This window comes from Balaenoptera physalus, assembly GCF_965194825.1.
Source record: "Balaenoptera physalus genome assembly, chromosome: 10".
In the NCBI taxonomy this organism is placed as follows: Eukaryota; Metazoa; Chordata; class Mammalia; order Artiodactyla; family Balaenopteridae; genus Balaenoptera; species Balaenoptera physalus.
This window is the reverse complement of record NC_138889.1, coordinates 26431907-26455342: the sequence shown is the minus strand read 5'-3', so window position 1 is coordinate 26455342 and position 23436 is coordinate 26431907. Positions and strand designations below refer to the sequence as shown.

The 23436-nt window shown below is 49.3% G+C and overlaps 1 pseudogene across 1 annotated transcript in view; it reads right to left on the bottom strand.

Moving 5' to 3' along the window:
• Positions 1-20630: 20630 nt before the first annotated feature.
• Positions 20631-23436, bottom strand: part of LOC309636476 — a 26705-nt pseudogene continuing 23899 nt past the window's right edge. Inside the window, exons 3-5 of the transcript XR_014268513.1 lie at positions 23200-23338; positions 23022-23043; positions 20631-22710 (exon numbers count right to left, since the gene is read on the bottom strand). The product of XR_014268513.1 is annotated as an uncharacterized misc_RNA (transcript). The remainder of the gene's footprint in view (positions 22711-23021; positions 23044-23199; positions 23339-23436) is intronic.

Here is a 23436-nt window from a genome sequence, read left to right as displayed (position 1 = left end):
TTCTCCTGCCACATGTAGAAATTCTAACATTTTGCAGATACTGAATTAAAAATCTATTATTTACGTTGACTTCACCATTTTCATTTTCCTGGTGTGTTCATTAGAAAATTCAAAATTATATATGTGCCTGGCATTATGTATTTTTTGGTGAGCAGTGATCTAGAGGATGGAAATGTATGCCTCCTTTGACTCCTTAAACTTAACCCCACTCTGGGGCAATGTCCCAGCCAGGCAGAAACTGCAGGTGGAGCTGGAGACCTTGAAAAGTTTGGCTATACTTCCAGCTTAGCCCAAAGTCCAAGGATGATTCTAGACTTCCATTCTGACTCGTGCATTTCAGATCTTTATGGGTTTGGACCTGGTATATATGTCCCTCCCAGCCCGCCCTGGCTTCCCCTTCAGTTGTCACCCCAGCAGGATCTGGGTGGCTTAGGCGCTTTTTTTTTTTTTTTGCACTTCTGTTCTTAGTGGCTCTTCCCTCCAATGTTACCAGGCGGGAGGGCAGGCGGACGCACAGGTGCTGAAGCCAAAGCTGCCACCTCGGGCGGCGGCTGCTGAGCCAGGTACCCTGCTCTTCAGCTTTCCCGCTCTGGTGGCCGGGGACACATCCTGTACAGTTAGAGCCGGCCGGGGGAGAAGGGGCAGCTGCCCTGCCAAGAAGCTCATCACCCTCAAGGCAAACACCTGCAACCCGCAGACCCTGGGAGATCTGGAAGCAGCTATGCAGCCCCAGGTCCTCACGTGTCCTCCGCGCACGCGCCATCCCTCTGGAACCTTTGCGCGCGCCTGTTCCTCGTGGGCCCCGGGCACGCGCGCCCATTCTTCGCTCACAGGTTCCAGAGCTGCGTCCCAGCAACAGGCCAAACAGTGCGCACTTCGCCTTTGGCCGAGTTGGAAGCTGAAGGAGAGCGCTCGGAGCCCAGCTCTCTGTCCAAGGACCGACCTCACCCAAGTTCTCTAGGGGCAGTTACCTAAGCAGGCCCTGCCCCTCACCCCCGCCCAGGGCACTGGGGGACCAGCACCTGCCAGGAGGGCTCGGCCGCCCTCAGCCCGCTCCCCGCGCCCACCGACTTCCCGTGGCCAGCACGGGTCACCCAGCTGTCCATGGCCCGCTATCCACTCTCAGGCCAGCCCACAAGTGTCTGTCCAGTGATTCTGCATCTGCGCTTTGCCACAGCGTCTCTGAGACCACGTTGCAGCATCCCGCAGACCCTGCGCTCCTTTCTGGGGCTCCTTATCTCCACCTGCAGGCGAGGCCATCGGAAGAAGGCGGTGATGGGTGCTCACACCTCCACGACGTCCCGCAGCTCAGTGTCGGCAGTGGACACAGTCCCTGTCAGTGTGGCGCGGGGGCAGCCAGTGCCGCCCACGACACCCAGGTGTGTTCCGAACAGTAGTCGGTGCACAGAGAAGACGGTGTTGAGGGCCCTGGGAGAGAGCCGGAAAGGGATGGCCAAGCAGGAGGAAGTCCCCACAGTCACAGGGAGGAACGACGACCAGAGAAGCGGCCCCGATGGCACTGGGGGGTGCACGATCTGCATTTAGGCCCCTGGGGGTCTCCTTCTTCGTGCCCAGGCCTGGACCTCTGCAGAGAAACCTCCATGCCAAGAGCGCAGAAGACAGATACAAAAGGAAACTCCAGACCCCTTATATGAGCTCCTGCCCCCAAAGAAACGCCATCACGAGCTCATATAGCTCCACCCGAGGTTTCCCGCCAGTGCAGAGAAGGAGGGGTCCTGCTATACCGCAAGGGCTGCCCCAGAAGTCCTCAAAGAAAGGGAGCGAGGAGGGCCCTCCGTCGCCCTCTGCAGCTCCGGTGGTTTCCCAGAGCAAAAGCCAGCCTGACAAGGCAACAAGAGGGCAGAAACAGACCTGGAGGAACTGCTCACCCACATCTGACAGTCCCAGGCCCCGAAAACGCAGGATTCCTCTGCTGCCGCACAGGTGAGGGGAGCCTCTGAGGCTGCCCTCACCCCCTGAGCTGGGGTTCCGGGTCACCGCTGAAATCGTAGACTCGGAGAAGGAAGCAGCGCTCCGGCGCATCAACAGTGCTCTGCGGGGTGAGACCCAGGCCATCGGGGGCCTCGGCGCCACGCAGCCTTCCTGTCCCTTTCCCCTCTGTGTCATCAAGCACAACTCTGTGCTTGTCCTGGAACAAGGGGGTGCCCCCTGTTGCCTGTAGCTGACTCCTCCCCTCCCTGTTTTCCTTCCAGAACCCTTGTGTTGTGTTCATAACATAATAAAGCTTTGCTCTTGTTTTTTTCATAATCCTCACCTGTCTGTGATCTGTAGATCAAGTGTGGAAAAGCACTGGCTTGTATGAGTGGTGACATGGAAAGCCAGACCTGTTTACCGTTTCCTGTGGCCCTGCTCATGGGTTGTGAAGAGTAGCACAACAAGATGGCTACAAGGGCCCTATATCAAAAGTGTGTTTTGAATTTAAACGATGCAGCCCAGAATAACATGGGCCCCGGGGGAGCGGTAAACAGAGAGGATCATCCTTGTCTGTTGTAATTGCTGCTTCTCACCCACCTCTCTGACCTGGAAGCGGCTGGATCATCCCTAGCATACACCAGCCGCCCATACTCTACATGTTTAGTCTTTTCTAATGTAGCAGTTTCTTTGACTTTTTTTGTTTTGCTTTAATAAGTCTTAGGCAAATCACCTACATACACGTCTCACTCAGAGGGTATATGTCCATACAACCTAAAGCAATCTACAGATCCAGTGCAATCCCTATCAAAATTCCAATGACTTTTTTTTACATAAATAGAAAAAACAATCCTAATGTTCATATGGAACTTCACTAGACTTCAAAAGCCACAGCAATCCTGAGAAAGAAGAACAAAGCTGGAGGCAACACTTTTCCTGATTTCAAATTATACTACAAAGCTATAGTAATCAAAATGGTATGGTACTCGCATGGAAACCGACACATACACCAATGGAACAGAATCAAGAGCCCAGAAATAAACCCACACACATACAGGCAACTAATTGACAGGGATCCAAGGGTACTCAGCAGGGAAAAGATAGTCTCTTCAGTAAATGGTGTTGGGAAAACTGGATACCCACATGCAAAACAATGAAACTGGACCCCTATCTTACACCATTTGTAAAACTTAACTTGAAATGGATTAAAGACTTAAATGTAAGACCTGAAACTGTAAAACTCCTAGAAGAGAACATAAAGAGAAAGCTCCTTAACATTGGTCTTGGTGATGATATTTTGGGTGTGACAACAAAACCACAAGCAACAAAAACAAAAAGGAACCAATGTGACTACACCAAACTAAAAAGCTTCTGGAGAGCAAAAGAAACAATCAACAAAATGAAAAGGCAACCTAGGAATGGGAAAAAATATTTGCAAACCACATGTATGATAAGAGGTTAATATCCCAAATCTATAAGGAATTCACACAACTCCATAGCAAAAAAACCCCCAAATAATCTGATTCTAAAAGAGGCAAGGCAGGGGACTTTCCTGGTGGTCCAGTGGTTAAGACTCCATGCTTCCACTGCAGGAGGCACGGGTTTGATCCCTGGTCAGGGAACTAAGGTCCCGCATGCCATGCAGTGTGGATAAAAAAATAAAACAGGCAAAGCAAGACTAGGAAACAACTCAGTGTCCATCAACAGGTGAATGGATAAAGAAAATGTGAGAGAGATATATATAATGGAATTTTATTCAGCCACATAAAAAGAAGGAAATCTGCCATTTGCGACAACACAGATAGACCTTGAGGGCATTATGCTAAGTGCATTAAGTCAGACGGCGAAACACAAATACTTATGAGATCACTTATATGTGGAATCTTTAAAATAAAGAAAAAAAACCTCACAGATACATAGAACAAACTGGTGGTTTTCAGAGGCGGGAGGTGGGTGAAATAGCTGAAAGTGGTCAAAAGGTACAAACTTCAAGTTATAAGATAAATAAGGTTGTGTTTGGTTGGCATTTCTTGGGAATTGAGCACTAGCGTTCTGGGGTTGGGTTTTGGGGTTGACTTACAATGCAGGCTATCTGGTGGGAAACGACTCCCTCACAGACACTTGAACCTGCAGAGTCCTTCGTGTGTGATTCAGGTGCTGGGTGAGAAGCAGACATTCTCCCTCTGCACGTTCAGGTCTTGTGGCAGCACCTTCATGTCCTGTCCTCAGGTTTACTCCTGGTTTAAGGGCGCTGCCAGGGGTGGGGAAGTTAGAGGGGGCAGCAGGGACCCAAGTTCTCACCTCCACCCTAACTCTGTGCTTTCTCTTCCCAAGGCCACTCCATCACCATCACTGCCCTGGTACCTGCAGAATCCTGTGTTACAGATTCTGAGGATTAGGATACAGAGACCAGCAATCAGCACGTAATTTATTTCCTACTTATGTCTCTCTTTTTATTCTGTTTATTTCCTATCCATAGACTCCTCTCTGTAGCTCTTCCCTGTTCCCTCTTTTTATGATTCTCATCCTGAAGAGCCTGGTCTCATACAGGCACCTGAGGTCCTGGGAACTTCAATGTCTATAAAATCTCTCTCCAGCCCTCCTTCCCCACTCTCTCAGTGTCATCCTGTCTCCTGACACCCTGTCTGCACCCTTGAGCCATGTTGAGCAACCCTGAGTGGCCCAGGCATAGAGGGGGGCTGGGTGTCAGAAGAGCTGTGTACCCCTTCTACGGGGGTTCTTCTGCACTGGATGGCTCTGGACATGCACAATTGTTTTCTGCCTTTCAGCTATCAAGATTACACAATTTTTTGAAAAAGGATTATCCCATCAGGAATCTGATTTCAGAAATCCTCTCATCCTGGATTCAAGAGAATGAATCAAGAAAGTAAGAGGAGATGAAAAAGAACAAGAAGAGGAAATGTGAGTGTAGAGGGGGCATGAGAAAGCACAGAGGGCAAATAAGGGCACTTGAGGAAAACCAAAAAACCGGAGGAGCGCTCTGGGGTGGCCACTAATGCATGTGACCATGCAGAGGAGATAAATGATGGTTAATATCAGTGCCAGTGAGTGAAGGATGAACTGAGTAGGTATCCCAGGGAATGGATAACCAGTCCTTACAAGGCCCTAAAGAGAGCTCTCTAGGTGCTGTAGGGCTGCCATATGCATGACTTCGGGAGGTGCAGGTTGCGTTGTGTTTTTTGTGGAAAGTGTCCCTGGAGTGGTTCAACATCCTAGTCCCACAGGACCCAATCCTGCCCTCCCAAGCCTCTCAAGGTGAACAGGGAGCACCTCAGCTGATCAGTGTGGTGAGACAGTTTGGGATGCCCTTGACCTCCCCTGTTTTAGGCCTCCTGGGTAAAGGGTGAGGAGGACAGAGGCACCGGGGCTTCTTCTCATGCAAGCAGACAGCTCACCTGGCCCAGTGCTGCTGCATCCCTGTAGGCACGCGGTAGCCCTGGCATCAGTTAGGGGACACTGCAGGATCCAAGCCCAGCTGGGAGTCTCTCATTGCCCTGCGGACCCCTCAGTCTCTGTGGAGCCCCGTGGATGGCCTGGCTTAGCTCATGGCACCGTTTCTCAGGCTGAGGTTCTGGCAATTTTTCATAAACAAATAAAAATCAAGCAAAACACAAAAATTTGAAGGAAATTCAGAGCAATGCTACCTTGGGGGTATGTTAAGGAGTTAGGATTCTAAGTTACTTACATTTCTTTTATTTTCCAATTTTGTAAATAAAGAAAACAAATATAATTTGTGTTCTATTTTCAAAGGCAATATCTTCTGTGACCTTAGTCTATTCCAGTAAGAATATGGTTTTATTATTAAACTTATTATGGTTTTATTATTTATGGTTTTATTATTAAACATTTATGGTTTTATTATTAAAGCATATTAATTTTCTCTTAATTGAGAGGCAAAGTTTGGCTGGTGTGTTAGAAAGAACAATGATTTTTAGGGGAAAATGTGCATTCCAGGTCTCTGCCCATTTCTACTGTGCAGGTCTCATGATGGGTCATGTTGAGTGTGTTCTGGGACGACCAGGGTCACCACTCCCACCTGTGTCATCAGACCTCCTGCTCCTCACAAGGTCCAGGTGGGTGGGACTCGGCCCTTTGATCCTGGAGTTACTTACAATATTTTTCCCGGTTGGAGATTTGCACAGAGAGGAGCTTGCCCGCCTTCCCCTGGATCAGTGGTAAAGCTTTCCTTGCCCGCTCTCATTGGCAGCTGTGGACTTTAAAAGTCTCCTATGTTTGATTGGACCCCGTGTTTCAAGATCTCACTCAGCAGGGATCAAATTCCCACCTCATCTCCCTGAACATGTGTCCTGGAACCCAAGATTGAGGAGTGGAGCTGATGTGCTCCGACACACAGGCTTCGCTCAAGGTCGTGCCAACAGCACTTGATAATTAATGCTCCACATTTAGCTCTTGGCACTTATCTGGGTCCTCATATCTCACTGACTTGACCGAAAGTGCATCTTTAAATAATTTAGCGATAGATCTCCAGTATTCTTATGTGAACGGGAAATACGGGCTCCTCAGTGTCTCTGCAAACAGGAATCTCAAATCTCTTCTTAAATAATAGCTGAGTTTTGCATTTGAAAGTTCTTAGTTATTTTTGCATTTGAAAGTTCTTAGAGTTCTGAAACTCTAAAGAATATCTGCAGACCTGAAGGAAAACTTTGAGTTCACTTTATCTGTGGTGGAAGGTCATAATTTGGGAAATGAGTATCAAAAAATGACCCCCCAAAATCTTACCTTTCAATTGACCAGTGGTGCAGTAAGGCAATTATAGGAGGGCACAGCAATGGGGAAGCCAACAGCAGAAAGTTAGAGGGCAAAGGAATGATGATTATATCCAACTTGACAACAGTAGCCTTTATTTATTTATTTATTTTATTTATTTTTTTTTGCCACACTGTGTGGCTTGTGAGATCTTAGTTCCCCGACCAGGGATCGAATCCGGGCCTTCAGCAGTGAGAGTGCAGAGTCTTAACCACTGGACCGCCAGGAAATTTCCAACAGTAGCCTTTAGACAACAGCACTCAATGTCTGCAGCACCTAAAGGTCATTGTTAACCTTGAGACACTCAGGTGTAGTGAAACATTAGAAAAAAACTCCATGACTTCATAATGGTGAAAATGTTTATTTAAGAATATAAATTATAGGGACTTCCCTGGAGGTTCAGTGGTTAAGACTCCACGTTTCCACTGCAGGGGGCACGGGTTCGATCCCTGGTCTGGGAACTAAGATCCCGCATGCCGTGTGGTGTGACCAAAAAAAAAAAAAAAAAAGAAAAGAAAAAAGAATATAAATTGTAATCTATTTATTCATTTCTCAATTTTACAGTACATAAATTTTATTTACTGGTTTATAAGAGGGCCTAATATTGGGTTGGCCAAAAAGTTCGTTTGGGTTTTTCATAATATCTTACAGAAAAACCTGAACGAACAGTTTGGCCAACCCAATATTACTATCATTTTAATAAATCATGATGTGCTTAGATCTTATAAAATATTTTCTTTGAGATAAAAAACTCTCTGTAATACATTAGATAGTCCTTAGAACAAAATACAAGTTCTTGATCTGAATGTTCAAGAGATACAAATTATTAAGTTATTAAAATCTAGGTTGATGATTCATAAAAGGTTCCATACATTTTTGTCCTCTGACATGTTTAATTTGTAAAACTAGCAGAATACTTCTGTATCACGTACATATTTTTCCCCCCAAGTATTCTGTTTGTGTTTGTGGTTAAGAGTTTCACTGGTCTTCCCTAGCATGCATTGGAGGGATTACTGAACCTGGATCCAACACTGGATAGATCCTCAGGGCACCCTGATCACTATTACGTACTTGGATTTGAAGGTGAAAAGAATGGACACAGAGTCTCTGCAGCAGAAATTTTGGTGAATGAGAAAATATGGGCTCCATCGCTAATGTCAAAAAAGGAAATATTTCCAATTTTCACATTTCGAAAAATGCCCAGTCGTGTACCCCAGGGGTCACCCAGAGGACAGTCCGAGGTGCTGTGTTGGCCTCAAAGTAGCTTCCCTTTCTCAAGCTCAGTGTCCAGAATCCAAGTTCTGAGGACAGTTAGACTCTCCTTGTCGGTGAACAGATTCTCTGCAACCTCCCAGGCCCATTCTCTGCTTGTTCTCACATCCGTCTCCCAGTAACAGCAGCCGGAGGTGAATCAAGAGGAGCCCAGGATGCAAACCAAGTAGCTGAATCTCTCAGGAAGCTCTTTCCCATTCTTTGATATACCTCTATTGGAGGCTCTTCAGGCCATCAGAAGTGAGGAGGGGGTTCTTGACTGAATCAGCATCCACTGTGGAGAGAAAAATAACTACCTTAGCAATTTTCAAATATGCAGTACGGTATTATTAACTATAGTCACATCACCAGGACTTATTTATTTTATAACTAACAGTTTGTACATATTGACCATCTTTACCCATTTCACCCACCCTCCACCCCCTGCCTCTGGTAACCACCAGTCTATGTCTCTATGAGCTTTTTTAAAATTTCCATATAAAGTGAGATCATACAGGATTTTTCTTTCTCTGTCTGATATATTTTACCTAGCATAACGCCCTCACGGTCCATTCATGCTGTCACAAATGGCAGGATTTGCTTCTTTCTCATGGCTGAATTTTATATATATATATATATATATATATATATATATATATATATATATAATTATACACATATATATAATTATATACATATATATATAAAATTATATACATATATAAATAAATAATTTGGCATATTATGCCAAATGTCCTTTATCCATTTATCCATAGATGAACACAGGGGTTTCCAAGTCTTGGCTATTGTAAATAATGCTGCAGTGAATACGGGGGTACAGATTTCATTTTGAATTAGAGTTTCTGTTTCCTTCATACAAATACCAAATAGTGGAATTGCTGGATCATATGATAGTTCTATTTTTAATTTTTTGAGGACCTCCATACTGTTTTCCATAGTGGCTGCACCAATTTACGTTCCTACCAACAGTGCACAAGACTTCCCTTTTCTCCACACCCTTGCCAACACTTGTTAGTTCCTGTCTTTTTGATATTAGCCATTCTAACCTGTATGAGGTGATATCTCTTTGTGGTTTGATTTGCATTTCTCTGCTGATTAGTGATTTTAGGTGCCTTTTTAATTACCTGCTGGCCATCTCTGTATCTTCTTTGTAAAAATGTCTATTCAGATCCTCTGCCCATTTTTTAGTTGGATTTTTTTGTGTGTAATTTTATTTATTTATTTATTTATTTATTTATTTATTTATTTATGCCTGTGTTGGGTCTTCATTTCTGTGCGAGGGCATTCTCTAGTTGCAGCAAGTGGGGGCCACTCTTCATCGCGGTGCGCGGGCCTCTCACTATCGCGGCCTCTCTTGTTGTGGAGCACAGGCTCCAGACGCGCAGGCTCAGAAATTGTGGCTCACGGGCCTAGTTGCTCCGCGGCATGTGGGATCTTCCCAGACCAGGGCTCGAACCCGTGTCCCTGCATTGGCAGGCAGATTCTCAACCACTGCACCACCAGGGAAGCCCTAGTTGGATTTTTTTTCTATTGTTTTGGTATGAGTTCTTCATATAATTTGAATACTAACCCCTTATAAGATATATGATTTGTAAAAATTTTCTCTCATTCGGTACGTTGCCTTTTCATTTTGTTGGTGGTTTCCCTTGTTGTGCTTTTTAGTTGGATGTAGCCCCACTTGTTTATTTTTGCTTTTGTTGCCTTTACTCGGATCAATGTCTTTGTATAAGTTCTGGAAACAAGTATTTCATAGTTTCCATGGATCGTTTTTAGGAGAGAGGGTGAGTGAGATGAACTACTAGTGAAAGGAGGGTCAGTGTGTCGAAATATAGCCTCTGTTACTGTAGGTGGCCTCAAGGCCACAACTGATAGTCATTGTCTCCTTCCTGTGCTATCCATTCTCAATTCCCTTCATCCTTGGGTAATATTTCTGCTAAAATGGATGGCTTACTTGGTGGGGTGACCCTCACCCTCGTCCCTGAGTGAGTGTTCTGAGCCCTGGTCATCATTTCTTTCTCAAACCATGGCTGCTGTACTTGACCATTTACTGTGTACTTGACCATTTACTGTGAAAATTGGGAAAGGCAGTACCAAGAAATACCCCACAGACTTTTGTTTTTAATCAATCATTCTCCAATTTAAAAAATTTTACTTCCCACAGACATTTTTATCACCCCAAAAGGAAACTCTGTACCCATTGAGAAGATACTACTTCTCTCTCTCTATCAGGCCCTGGAGACCACTAATCTGCTTTCTTTCTCTATGGATTTACTTATTCTGGATATTTCAGATAAATGGAATCATACAGTGTGTGACCTTTGTGTCTGGCATCTTTCACTTAGCATGATGTTTGTGAGAGTCATCCACACTGTAATATGTATTAGTATTTCATTCCTTAAAAAAATGTTTTTGGCCATGTAATTGTTTGATATTTAATTGCTCCATTCCTTTTTATGACTGAATTACTATTCCACTGTAGGTATATACCACAATTTATTTATTCATTCATCCATTGATGGACATTTGGGTTATTTCCATGATTTTTCTACCGTGAATAGTGCTGCTTTAAACATGTGTGTACGTAGGTTTGTTTCAGTGTTTGTTTTCAATGATTTAGGAGTGGAATTGCTGAGTCATACGGTAATTCTATGTCTATCCCAAAAAACACACCCCAAGAAACTTCCTGAAAGTCTGTCCCTGTCGCAGAATCAGCTTTTCAGGGAACATGACCTGCTACAGTATGGACAGTGTCCCAGGAGAGCTTATTTGTGATGCCTGGGGGTCTGGAATTGGGAAGGGCTTCCCTTAGGAAGTGGCAGCTAAACTGAGGGCGAATTCAATGTTTTTTCCTTCCTTCCTTTCTTCCCTCCTTGTTTCCTTCAGAGGGATGACATAGATGTTTTACCCAGTATATCCATTTAAAACTTTTGCATTTGAACCCTGAACTTATTCATAAGACAAATAAATGATTATTTTAAGCAGGGTTTTAGGGCTCAAATTATTAATATCACAGAACCATTATAGTGACAACTTGGATTGGAAACAATTTACTAGGAAAAAATATGGAAGGTTTTTTTTTTTAATTTTATTTATTTATTTATTTTTGGCTGTGTTGTGTCTTCGTTTCCGTGCAAGGGCTTTCTCTAGTTGCGGCGAGCAGGGGCCACTCTTCATCGCAGTGTGCGGGCCTCTCACCGTCGCGGCCTCTCTTGTTGTGGAGCACAAGCTCCAGACGCGCAGGCTCAGTAGTTGTGGCTCACGGGCCCAGTTGCTCCGCGGCATGTGGGATCTTCCCAGACCAGGGCTCGAACCCCTGCCCCCTGCATTGGCAGGCAGATTCTCAACCACTGTGCCACCAGGGAAGCCCTGGAAGCTTTTTTTATAACAGTTTCGATAAATAAAAAAGTTGAGAAATCAGAGTGTATAGACAGAATATTGGTTATTTGGGAAATTGTATCATAAAATGGATGGGCTCCACAAATTCTTCCATTTAGTTGAAGAAAAGAGCGCTAAGTCAGTTTGCGCTGCTGTCACAAAGTACCACAAACGGGGCGGGGTGGGGGCTTGTAAACAACAAAAATGTCTTCTCAGTCCTGGAGGCTGGAAGTCTGAGATCTAGGTGCCAGGATCATCGCCTTCTGGTGAGGACTCTCTTCTGGGTTGCAGACTGTCCACTTCTCATTGTGTCCTCACAGGGCAGAGAGCAGAGAGAAAAAGCCAGGTTTCTCATGACTCACAAGGGTAAGAATCTCATCATGAGGGCTCCATCCCGATGACCTCATCAAATCCTAATCACCTCCCAAAAGACCCACCTTCTAATACCGTCACATTGGAGGTAGGGTGTCAACATGTGAATGCTGGGGAGACCCAAATATTCAGTCTATAACAGGTTCTAATGGGGAAACGAGAGCTTCTATTGAGGATGTTAAGGGCTGCTAGAAAGATCAACGGCACATGTGTTTCCAGAGAGAACTACAATATAGAATAAGTTCTATAAGGCGTTCACAGAATAGATTCATCTTTCTTCCCCAAAACAGTCCTTGGTATCCAGGGACCCATTCCTGGAAATTGACTCTTGCTTAAGGAAATCCATCCTCTCATTAAAAAAAATCTTACGAAGCTACATGAATGACACAAAGGACTTTTCCCAGCTCTAAGATTCTGTGTGTAAAGCCTGTTAGTCCAACTTTATTTCCGAAAGATAGACCCTCCGCGGGGTCTGCTCCTGCGGGGAAGGTGGGACCCCCGCTTGTGCCCCGGCCCCCAGGTGTGGCTTCCTCAAGTTTGGGGTGAAGCCCCCAGCCCCCTTGGGCTCTGCAGCGCTACAGTGGGCTCGGGGGAAGGAGCACGGTCTCTGGGGTTTCTCAGCAGGAGATGCCGGGGCTGCCGCGCAGGAACCCAGCGGCCCTGGGTGGGGCGCAGACTTGCCAGGCCTGGGTGTCCCTGCTGTGCATGGCTGCTGAGAACAGGGTCCGCGATGAAGCTCTGCCTGGCAAACGGGGACTGTGGGCGGCTCCATCCTCCCCTTCCTTCGGCACAGCCCCATCGCAGCCCTCCTTTCCGACAGGCAAAGCCTGTGACCTGCGGCCGGACGGCTCCACACCCTCAGGCCCTGGTGCTCGCCCTACGCCGGGAACAGGCACAACCCCTGGGCCGGCCTCTCTGGACGGCTCGAGCGGGACGGCTTCTTCGACGCGCCCGTCGCCCACCCCGAGCCCAGCGGCCGGCAGGGAGGTCTGAGGGCCGCTCGGGCCTGGGCGGGGCGGAGGCACGGGCTTCGCGGCTGGGCCGGCCCTCCTCGCCGCCTCCTGCCTCTGCGCCCCGGCCCGGGGTGGGTTTCTCGTGGCCCCGTCTCATTCCCACCCCCGTCGCGCCTCTTGCCCCCCGGGTCGCGGGCTCCACCCGGAGCAGCATCGCGTCGTGAGGGTGCGGGAAGGCGCCCGCCCTCGGGGCTTCCCCGACACCTACCGGTCGTTCGCCGGCCACGTCCCGGATGGGCAGCGGCAGGTCAGTGGAGCGGAGTCGGCCCTGGTCTCCTTCCCCCTGAGGAGGGCCCGACCGGCACCACGCACGAAGCGGCCCTGGCGGGAGGGAGACCATGGGGTCGGGGGTCGGTGGGGAGCTTGACGCGCAGTCACTTCCGAGGGGACGCTGAGCCCCCAGAGCTGGGGGCTGGCTGGCCTCAGCACTCCCACGAGGGGGTGGTCAGGAAGGAGGGACCCTGTGCCTGGGGCCCAGGGCGCTCCTGGGTCAGGCAGAGTCACCATGTGTGTCGGGTGCCGTGGACAGCTGGGGCACGTTTAGCCCAAAGGAAAGTTCCAGCGCATTGCAGAGAGCAGACGAAATAGCCGGTGGTGAAAATTCACTGTTGCTAAGGGTTGAAACGAACCAATAATTCCTCCTGTTTCTCAGGGTGTTCCGTTTGGCTGTTAATGAAATGTATTTCCAAGGAAGGCAGGCATGTGGCTGAAAAGGCCAGCGGTGCCTGGGGGTCACAGTGAGACCCTCCCATCTCGCCCCCCTCGGCCATCCTGTGCTCTGGGAGCAGAGCTCTCAGCTACAAGTGAAACATAGTAGCTTCCATATCCGGATTCTAAGATTTTCCAAAGCCCTTTAAAGGCCCCCTTCTCTGAGTGGTGCTTGACCTGCTGGTGTTTGGGGCGGGAGGGTGGGCTGGGTGGAGGGTCTGAGCGCCATCCTGAGGGAAGGGCTTTGGAGGCCTGTGTGCGCCTGAGACCGGGGGCCCAGTGCCCGTGTCCGAGGGGAGGCTAGCGCTGACTCCAGCCGTGCCGAGCCAGACGTCGCCCTCCTTCCCGACAAGCCAGCAAAGCCTGTCGCTCACCTTCCTGGCTGTGCTGCTTACACGTGCCCTCTGGGAAGGCCAGCCTGGCAGAGCTCTGTTCCTGCCCTTTGGGCTGCTGGTAACTGAGTACCTAGCCTGGGTGCTGGAGGGGAGGACCCATAGATGGTGGAGGCCCAGCGCCTGCCCAGGGTGCTGCCCCTCTGCTGAGGGACGCTCGCCCAGCTGGTTAGCCCTGTTCGCACCCAACTGCCCAGAGTCAGCGCCCAGGCTAGGAACAGCAGCCTCCCCATTTCCTCGGTGTCTTCTAGTTTTGTTCCTTTCTTCTTTTCGCTGCCTTCCTCCCCAGAGAGGCAAGATACTAATCTTCAAGAATCAAATCAGGCCATGATTTTCCAGCTAAACTCGTGACAGTTCTGCACTTCTGAATGACTGGGTACAAACATTTGCAAGGATGAGCTCTTGGGTGAGGCGCCAGCCAACTTTTCTAGCTTCATCTCTCTTGCTTGGGTGTGGGCACCCCCTGCTGCCCCAGATGCCTTGACTCCTCCATTTTCGTATATTCCTTCTCCGAATGCTGCTACCACCCCATCCTGGCCTTTGGGAATGTTAGCTGGCTGTTCCCCACAGCATCCTGTCACCCTGGTCCACTCTTTCTAACCTCTGTATGCCCTTCTATGAAATCTTGTCAGGTCCAACTGGAGGAAGACCACCTATAGGTCAATTAGCTTGGGAAGGAACCCAACTGTGTGACCTGCTTCCGCTTTCCCAGTGTCTTTAAAATAACGTTAAAAAAAAAAAAAGAAAAAATGTTGTTCTAGAGCTCCTATACCATCTCTTACCACCAACAGAAAACCACCCCCCAAAAGGGGGACCTCATTCATATTGAAAATAACTTCTTAACGTGTAGGCATTACCTTAGGTCATTCTAGACACTGGGGGAAGGAAAGGCCATTGTATTTTTTTCTAACATTCATGTTAAACTTCTTTCCAAAGTTCTTTAAACTGTGGTATTCTTACAGATAGACAATGTTGCTGAACAAGCGTTTGTTTCTTCCCTTTTTCTTCCCCCAGGCTCAAAGATTTGGAAAGAGAGAGTTTAACAGAAAAGGTAAGGTAATCTCCACCTTAACAAAATGTGTGGTCAAATGTGACCATTTGACAGACACTATGTAGTTCCTAAAAACAAATTTAAGTGGAATTGGCTCTCTTTTCCCTGAAGTTGAGAATAATCTGGATGTTTTTGTCTAACGTGCTGGACTAATAGGCTATTATTGGTTAGCTTTTGGTAACTCATCGAGTTTCCCAGTCTGGGTTCTGTACCATTGAGTCTGGATTATAATTTGTCCTGGTCACACTGTTTTTCAAAATCAGGTTTGTTCTAGTATGGTATTAGGTGTCTGTTTCACCTTTAATCTTTCCATTTTTCACCACTCTGGAGATGGTGTGATATGATCTTAACGAAAACAGCAGGAACATGTCTTGTGAATATTTAGTTTTCTTTTTGGCCGACTCAGCATTGCCTGCCATTCAGTCATTGTTATGTGACCAGGCAGTGTAACTATTTGTGTATTAGTCCATTGGTTCATAGCTTGGGAATGTGGAGACTTCTAAACCTATATCCTTCCCTTAGGAATGCGTGAAGGAGAAATGGAATCTCTTGCCTGAATTTCTGCAGACAGAAATAAAGAATCAGTTATGTGACTTGGTAACCAAATGACATAAAGAAGAATTATCAGAGGTTCAGTCGTCAGCATCCCGGCGGCTAGAAAACGTTTCCTCCCATGTAACTTGTCTGTGACCAGGGAGGCAGGATCATCCCACCTCTCCCTGTTACCTGATAGTTATAAAGGAAGCGCATGTGTTTCCTTATTCTCTCATGGCCACTTGTTGACATTCACTGCTACTTAAATTATCCTTTCCTGCTGTAGGAGGGCTACCTGGCTAAAGTCAAATCCCTTTTATATACAGATTTGTCCTTGGAGAACGGAGCTCATGCTTTCAGTCGGGAAGTGAATGGATGTCTAGAAAACGGGAGCCAGACAAGTGGTGAGGAGCACAGAGTGGAAATAGCAGAGAAAAAGAAGTCCTCCAAACCTGTTTCCAAACTTTGCATGCCCAGGAGAACCAAGTCCGATGGAGAAACAAAATGTAAGAGCACTTGACTCGTTTGAGCTCGTTGGAGTCTGGTACCGCCTAAGGGGAGGACAGACTTGGTGCCATAGGGTCTGTCTTTTCCCCCCACACACAAACCCTCCACCGACAGTACTTGTTTTTTGGGTATCTTTTTTTATTTTTATTTTTTGGGGGGTGGGGGGTGGGTGGTGGCTGTATTGCTCGGCTTGTACGATCTTAGTTCTCCAACCAGGGATCGAACCCGGGCCCTCGGCAGTGAGAGTGCCGAGTCTTAACCACTGGACCGCCGTGGAATTCCCTCTTGTGTATACTTCTAACTAGCTTAGATATATACTTTAAATTTTTGTCTTCGACCAAGTTATAGAGCATTAGATCCCCAAATGTGGTTGAATTTATGAGGTATAAGAAAACAGGAGCTGCTGATATTTATGACTTGTAAGTGACATGCCTGTTGAAGCTAAACATTTATTCTTAGACTCCTTCCCCGCTTGTAGTCAGAGTAACTCTTCTGGAATTTTTAAAAATAAGAGCCTGGGACTCGAGCTCAGGTCAGGTGCTTGGCCACTTCATCGTTTGACGAAATAAGCAGAGGCTCTGTTTCCTTGTCCGCCTCAGGGTTGGGCCCTTCATACAAGAGCTTGTGTTAAAATGGCCTAGCAAACTGGCAGGTGCCAATTTGATGACTTTATGAAGACGGTGGTTGCTTAGAATAAGAAGAGAAGGATACTTAATCCTCAGAACCTGGTCTGTGCACCAGCTTGCTAATGCTGAAGAACTGTACCTTGGCTGTGAACTCTTTATTCATAGCGGCTTTTTTGTTTCTTTTCTGTAAGCAGCTGAAGTCTCATGGAGCCCCAGGATTACAAGGCAAACTACCAGGCAGACCACAATTACATCTCATTTCACAAGGGGGTCAGTATATAATGAATGGACAGCCCCGATTTTAGGGGCCAACTGTTTTTGGTAAAACACATATAGAATTAGTAGGATGTAACTTAGTAATTCTGACTTCCACATTGCTTAGGTTTTCCTTTTGATATTCTGTTTTTACACATTCATGGAACAGCATTTCTGAAGACCTCATCCATTTTCACTCTTAGCATGGGAAACTGCAAATGTACATACACAAAATACCAAGGATAGTAAAATGAACCCCTGTGTACCTATCACCCAGTATCAACAGTTAACAGCTCCTGGCTGTTGTTTCGTCTATACCCCCATATGCTCCAAGTGAAAATTATTCCAAATGGATTACAACTCCATACATACCCATGTCCCCCCAGTTGGATTACTTTGAAACAAGTCGGACATGTCATCTTATCCACAAATACGATATTTCTAGATGACAAGGTCTCTTTCTCTGACAAGTTTTTTATTCATATTTTGCTATAATTGCTAACATCTAGCAAACAGTCTTTTGAAGAAGACAAAACATGCCTTATAAAGTGTAACAGTTCCTTACTAACAAATATATAGCAGTGTTCATACCTCCCCTTGTGTAACAGAGTTTGGTTGATTTGTTCCTTAAGCCTTTCAAGTGATAGATTCCTTATTTTCTTGCCATTTATGTAAAGAAAATAGGTCTTTTGTCTAATAGCTTCTAGGTCTGGCTGACTGCATCGTTTTGGTGGTGAATGTGTTCCCTTGTCTCCAGTTTTCTGTCAACTGGTAGTTAAGTCTAGAGTCCTGATCAGATTCCAGCTTTATTTTGTGCGACTTCATTGACGGTATGGGGCTGTCCATCAGAGGCATGTAATGTCTCTTTGGTGATTCTAGCAGCCGTTGATCAAAGTCTAGATCCATTATTTCTTAGGGTCTGCAAAACGGTGGTATTCTAAACCTGTCATCCAAAGAAACATTAAGCTCGAAGCTTGTTTTAATGTCCTGGCAAAAAGGGCTTCTCCTTGGAGGGAAGAGGGTGTCCATGCTCTGAATCTTTCCAAACACAGGGTATTCTTGGTAGGGAGGAATATAAGTTGTTTTGTGCCCACTGGAAGTCTAGGGTCTGGCTGAGCTACCAGTTGGCCTTACTGTGTGTGACAGCCTTGCCAAACAGAAACCTGAGGAAGACCCTGAAAAAGCAAAATCAGGTGATTCTGTCGATGAAGAAGAAAAAGAGCAGGTAGGGCTCGCGTTTCAGTTTCTTAACTCTGCCTTCTTTTGGTAGACTTGCTGGTAATTGTGAATTTATATTTGGTCTGTCTATGGACCGTAAGTGACTGAGTGGGTGTTAGAACATATCCCTGGACCCAGGGCAGTACGAAGTGTATTATGGTTAGACCCGAGGACTCAGCAGGCCGGTAACTTTGGTGTGTTCTCTCCTGTCTACCTTCCTACCTCTCCAGCTGTCAAGATTTGACAGTCAAACCAGCAGATGTGATGCGTTTAAAGCATTTCCTTCTGATGTCAGATAAGCTCCTTTCCCACATCTAATCTCTCTATAAAAGCAGAGTTGTCGTGTTATTATGTGTATTGTAATAATGCTGCTTAGACTTTTTAGGTTAGAAAACTGGTGGCTTGCCAAAGGCCTCCAATATAGAAAAGGTCAGTCTCTAGCACTGTCCCATGTGACTTGAGGCACAAACCTAGATACTACTAGATGGTCACACGCTATCTATTTCACTCCTGCCACAGGATTAACTGTGTAAGTCGGGAAGTCTGTAGGTTTACAGGTGTGTAGTAAATGCCCTGTTACCTGCTAAAGATGAGTATCCGTGGTTTGCTCTAAGGCAGGGTTTCTCAACCAAGGCATTGACTTTTGGGGCCAGATAAACCTTTGCTGTGGGTGTGAGTCCTGTGCATCGTAGAGTGTTTAGCAAGGTCCCGACCTCTACTCACTAGATGCCCGTAACATTCCCTCTCTCTCCTCCCAGTTGTGACAACCAAAATCACCTTCAGACTTTCCCAGATGTCCCCTGGGGGCACAATTGCACTGAGCGAGAAGCACTGGACTCAAGGCTAGCAATATCATTGAGGTAGACTTGACGTCCTGTTGTAAAAGACATACTCATTCTCCTGTTTTTATTTTGGAAATTAGATGCCACTGTTCATGATCCTTATTCAGATGTCTGTAATGAAGTTGAGTCAGACTACCCACTCACAGGTGGGACACTGAGACAGAGGGAAACAGCTTGTCCAAGTCACATGGTCCCATCCCTTGCCTCCTAAGAAAACGTGTCACAAGGGAAAGCAAGCTGGCCCTTGTAATATTGACAAGTGTTTTTTTTAAACAAATGTGCCAGTTTTAGAGTTGTTCTTTGCCCTCTAACTTTTTGGAGGGCTTCCATAGCCTTCAAGCTTCTGAAGAAACGAACTGGGGCACTCTTTCCCAAGCAGGAAGCAGTTTCGCTGGCAGTGTGTGAGAGGCCTTGGGGACTTGGAGGATGAACACTTGTCGCAACAGGGTTTATCCCGATATGCTAGAGTAAGGCTCAGTGCACCACACCGGTGTCATCAGGTAGTGTTTGTTGGTCAAATAAGTAGTACTACAGAGAGAATCTTACTTTAGTCAATTTAAAGTTTTGAGATCTCACTATGTTTTGTAAAACAGGTATTAAATACATGCATTTGGTAAAACAGTACAAAAGGCTGTTTGGTACATAGCAGCCAAAGAAAAACAATGTGGCTATTCCGTGCTGAGCTATGCTGTGAGCGTTATCAGATAGATACTGGATTCTGAGGCCTTTGTTCAGGAACAAAAAAGAATATAAAATATCTGATTACCACAACTAAGGAGCCGGCCTGTGGCAACTAAGACCCGGCATAATTAACTAAATAACTAACTGACTATTTTTTAAAATCTCATTAATAGGTTTTTAATATGATTTTTTTAATTTTATTTATTTATTTTATTCATTTATTTTATTTATTTTTGGCTGCGTTGGCTCTTCCTTGCTGCGTGCGTGCTTTCTCCAGTTGCGGCGAGCAGGGGCTACTCTTGGTTGCGGTGCGTGGGCTTCTCATTGCTTGCCGTGCGCGGGCTTCTCATTGCGGTGGCTTCTCTTGTTGCGGAGCACGGGCTCTAGGCACGCGGGCACCCGTAGTTGTGGCTCGCGGGCCCTAGATTGCAGGCTCAGTAGTTGTGGCGCACGGGCTTTTTTACTCCGCAGCGTGTGAGAACTTCCCAGACCAGGGCTTGAACCCTTGTCCCCTGAATTGGGAGGCGGATTCTTAACCACTGCGCCACCAAGGAAGCCCGAGCTCTAACCTTTTAAAAAATGTGTTCCTTCCACCTTCATGGAGCCGGCGTAGGGGATGGGGAGGAGTGAGAACCCGATTGGCAGGGGTCCGGTTGCAACCCTGGAAGGGGACGGGGGAGGATCTAAGAGGTGGCACCGGGCCACAGTCGACCCCCAGTGACAGCTAACAGCTGCACTGCTGCCCCTTCCTGCCCCAGGACCTGAGCCCAGGTCCCGGGGCGGCTGGAGAAACGCACTGTTTTTGGTGAGATGCTCTTACTTACTGTGTGGAGCTGCTCCGGCTGCCCCGGCGCCCACACCCCTGCAGGGCCCTGTGCCCGTCCTCCCCGCCCCCTGCCCAGGGCTCGGGGAACAGCAGTCTCTGTGGGGCAACCTGCTTCCAAGTCCTTCAGTGACCACGGAGGAGTGGGAACAGGCTGGGCTGCCGGGGAGCCTGGGCATGCAACACTTGAGCTCAGCCCTGGGGGCTTACGTGAGGGCAGGGACTGCCGGGTGCGGGCGGTGAGCGGAGGGGCCTCCAGCCGGCGTCAGTCTGGGCCCTGGACCTGGGGAAAGGCCTCACCCTCTCAGTCCTGACCTGCCGCTCGGGAACCCTGTGGCCCACCAGCCCGAGGCCTGTGGCGCCCGCCACCGACTGCCCGGCGCACGGCTGGGGTGCCAACGCCACACCTGGATTTTGCACGGGGACCATCGGGGGGCTCGGTGCGCGGGAAGAGGAGCAGCCCCTAGGCCCTGACACGCCCCTTCCATGTCCATGGAGAAGTGCCGGATGGAAGGCCGGCTGTGCTCCTTTGCGAGCCCCAGGGAATTCGCAGGAACAGCCCTCCCGGCCACGGGGTGCCTGCCCACCGGCTCTGGGCCTGCGACCAGCCCAGAACACAGAAGGCACAGAAGTGGGTGCAGGGAGCTGAGCCGGGTCTGCAGAAGGGCAGACACCACAGCCTGGTCCACAGTCGACTGGCCCAGGGCGGGTGAGAACGGGCGGGCAGGCTGAGGGAAGGACAGAACGTGGCACAGCCTGCCCTCCTGGGCCCCGGGGAGAAGGTCGGGGCGCTGCCCGCGCCCTCGCTCCGCTGCCTGGCGTCCTTTGTGGGGGCGAAGGGCCAGAGGCAGGGCTCCCGAGGAGCTCAAAGACCAGGGAAGGACACATGGGACGGTCCAGACCCACCCTAGCGCTCCAGTGGGGCAGCACCCTCTCTGAATTCCTACTGCCACCAAAACACATCCCTAAGGCCTTTGGGAAGAATTGCTAAGACCCAGGAAGGCGGCCCCTTGCTGTGGTCCAGACTTCAGCAGCTGCCGATGAGCGGAGGGAGCCAGCCGGCCGGCCGTGAGCAGGAGGACAGGGCACGGGCACAGGGACAGCCACAGCCGGGCTTCCCGCAGCTGTGCCCACCGCCAGAACCAGCTGCAGCCAATCACAGCCCCCGACATGCCAAACAGTGCCGGGCAGGTGAGAGGCCGGCAGGAACCTGACACCCCCTCACTGGAGAGCCGGCCCGGCCGGGGTGGGGGGAGCCATCCCCGTCTGAACTCACCCCACAGCTCAGCCATCTCCCAGTGACCCAGACGCTACACCAGCAGAGAGCAGCCTGCAACGGCCGCAGGGCTGATCCCCGACCAAGGTCAGAACTCCCCCCAGTGTGACGGCCCCCATGCCGCTCCTGTGGTGGAAGGGACCGCAGGCAGAGACCAGGAGTGGAGTCTTTTTATTAATGGCTGCGTTTTCAAAGAACCGTTTTGTTAGCAGGAAAGCTCCCGAGGAAGGGATTGCATTAGTGCAACAAGGGGGAGCCTTGACGCCAGGCTCTCCAGACACGTCCAGGTGGAGACTTTTGGCCGAGGTCGGCCCGCCAGGGACTCAGGGGCTGGGAGGACACGCTGCCCCTCCCCCGCCCCAGCGGGGCGCTAAGGCACCGGGCCCGCCTGGGTGGGCAGAACCCCGTGCCTTCAGCAGGCCGGCGGCTTGCAGCCCTCAACCTGCAGCCCTTTGCTCAGGAGGAAGGCGTCCTGCGTGGGGTCACAAACCAGGAAGAGCTTCACCATGCCCTTGGCATCCTTGGAGCCGCCTGGCCTCAGAATGCAGCTTCTGTAGTCCATGGCAACCTGCCGAGAGGGGGCGGGGCTGCAGGAGGGTGGAGCTCCGCCTTCACTGAGGGTGTGGGTGTGGCCACCTCTGCTGTGACTGAACAAAGGACAGGGGAGCAGGAGGTCCAGGGCAGGGCCCTCAGAGCCTGGCAGGCCCAGGCGGGCGGCACAAGCATCTAGGCCCAGGCCAAGGACCTCCGTGTTGGTCTGCGCGGCAGGATGGCCTCTCACCTTGCCACTCAGGACGCCCTCCTGCTTGAAGCATGTGTGGAACGTGTCCGCGGAGTACACCTCGCTGCACAGGTAGCCACAGGACTGGGCGTTGTATCTTCCTGCCAGGCGGCCGAAGGTCGCAGGCAGGTGGGTCCCTGGGACACACGCGGAGAGGCTCCTGCCCGGCCCCCTGGCCGCTCCGTGCCCCTTCCCCAGATCGGAGGGCCTCAAACAGCCCTGTCTGAGTCCCCTGCCACTAGAGGGAGTATTGGCCCAACACTTCTAGAAACGGGGAGCTTGCGGGCAACTCAGTGGAGGGACACAAATCAATCTTTACCGGCTTTCTGCTGAAGCTCACGAGGGTTCACCCCTAAGCCTCTTACAAGGTCAGCTGCCGAGGCTCCGAGGGATGAGTCAGGGCTCGCCCTCCAGCATGGGGAGAGTGCGGGTTAAAGCGCTCACGAGGGAGTGAACCGCGTGTCCGCACCGACACGCACGGGCAAACCTCGTCGACGCGTTCCGTCCGGGCTATGAAGCCCTCTCCTGCCTCTTCCAGGCTCTCCAGAAAGCACGTACAGATACGCCCACCCCACCCTCAGACTCCGCGGGCCACAGCTGGAGGGACCAGCCAAGGAACCGAGGCAGGAAGAGGCCAGAAGTCACCGGGCCTCGTCCAGAGCCTGTCAGTCGGTCCCCTTTCACACACCACCAGACGATCCTCTTGACCTGGGCAATAGCCGCCAACCGACCGCTAAGGTGGGCCCAGGTCACGCTTGGCTACCTGGCATGGCTGGGCCCCCGAGGATCTCCTGGGAGAGGCGGGCATTGTCTTTGGCCGGGTCTGCGGGCGTCTGCGTGTGCAGGGCCTGGTCCACCTTGGCCAGGATGATCTGGCGCAGGTTGAAGAGGCCTGGGGGGCGGGAGGAAGGAGATGGGGGGATCGCACTGTGTCCAGGCCGCGCTTTCCAGCCAGGCGGTCCAGGCGCCCCCTTCCCTTCCCTCAGCCCG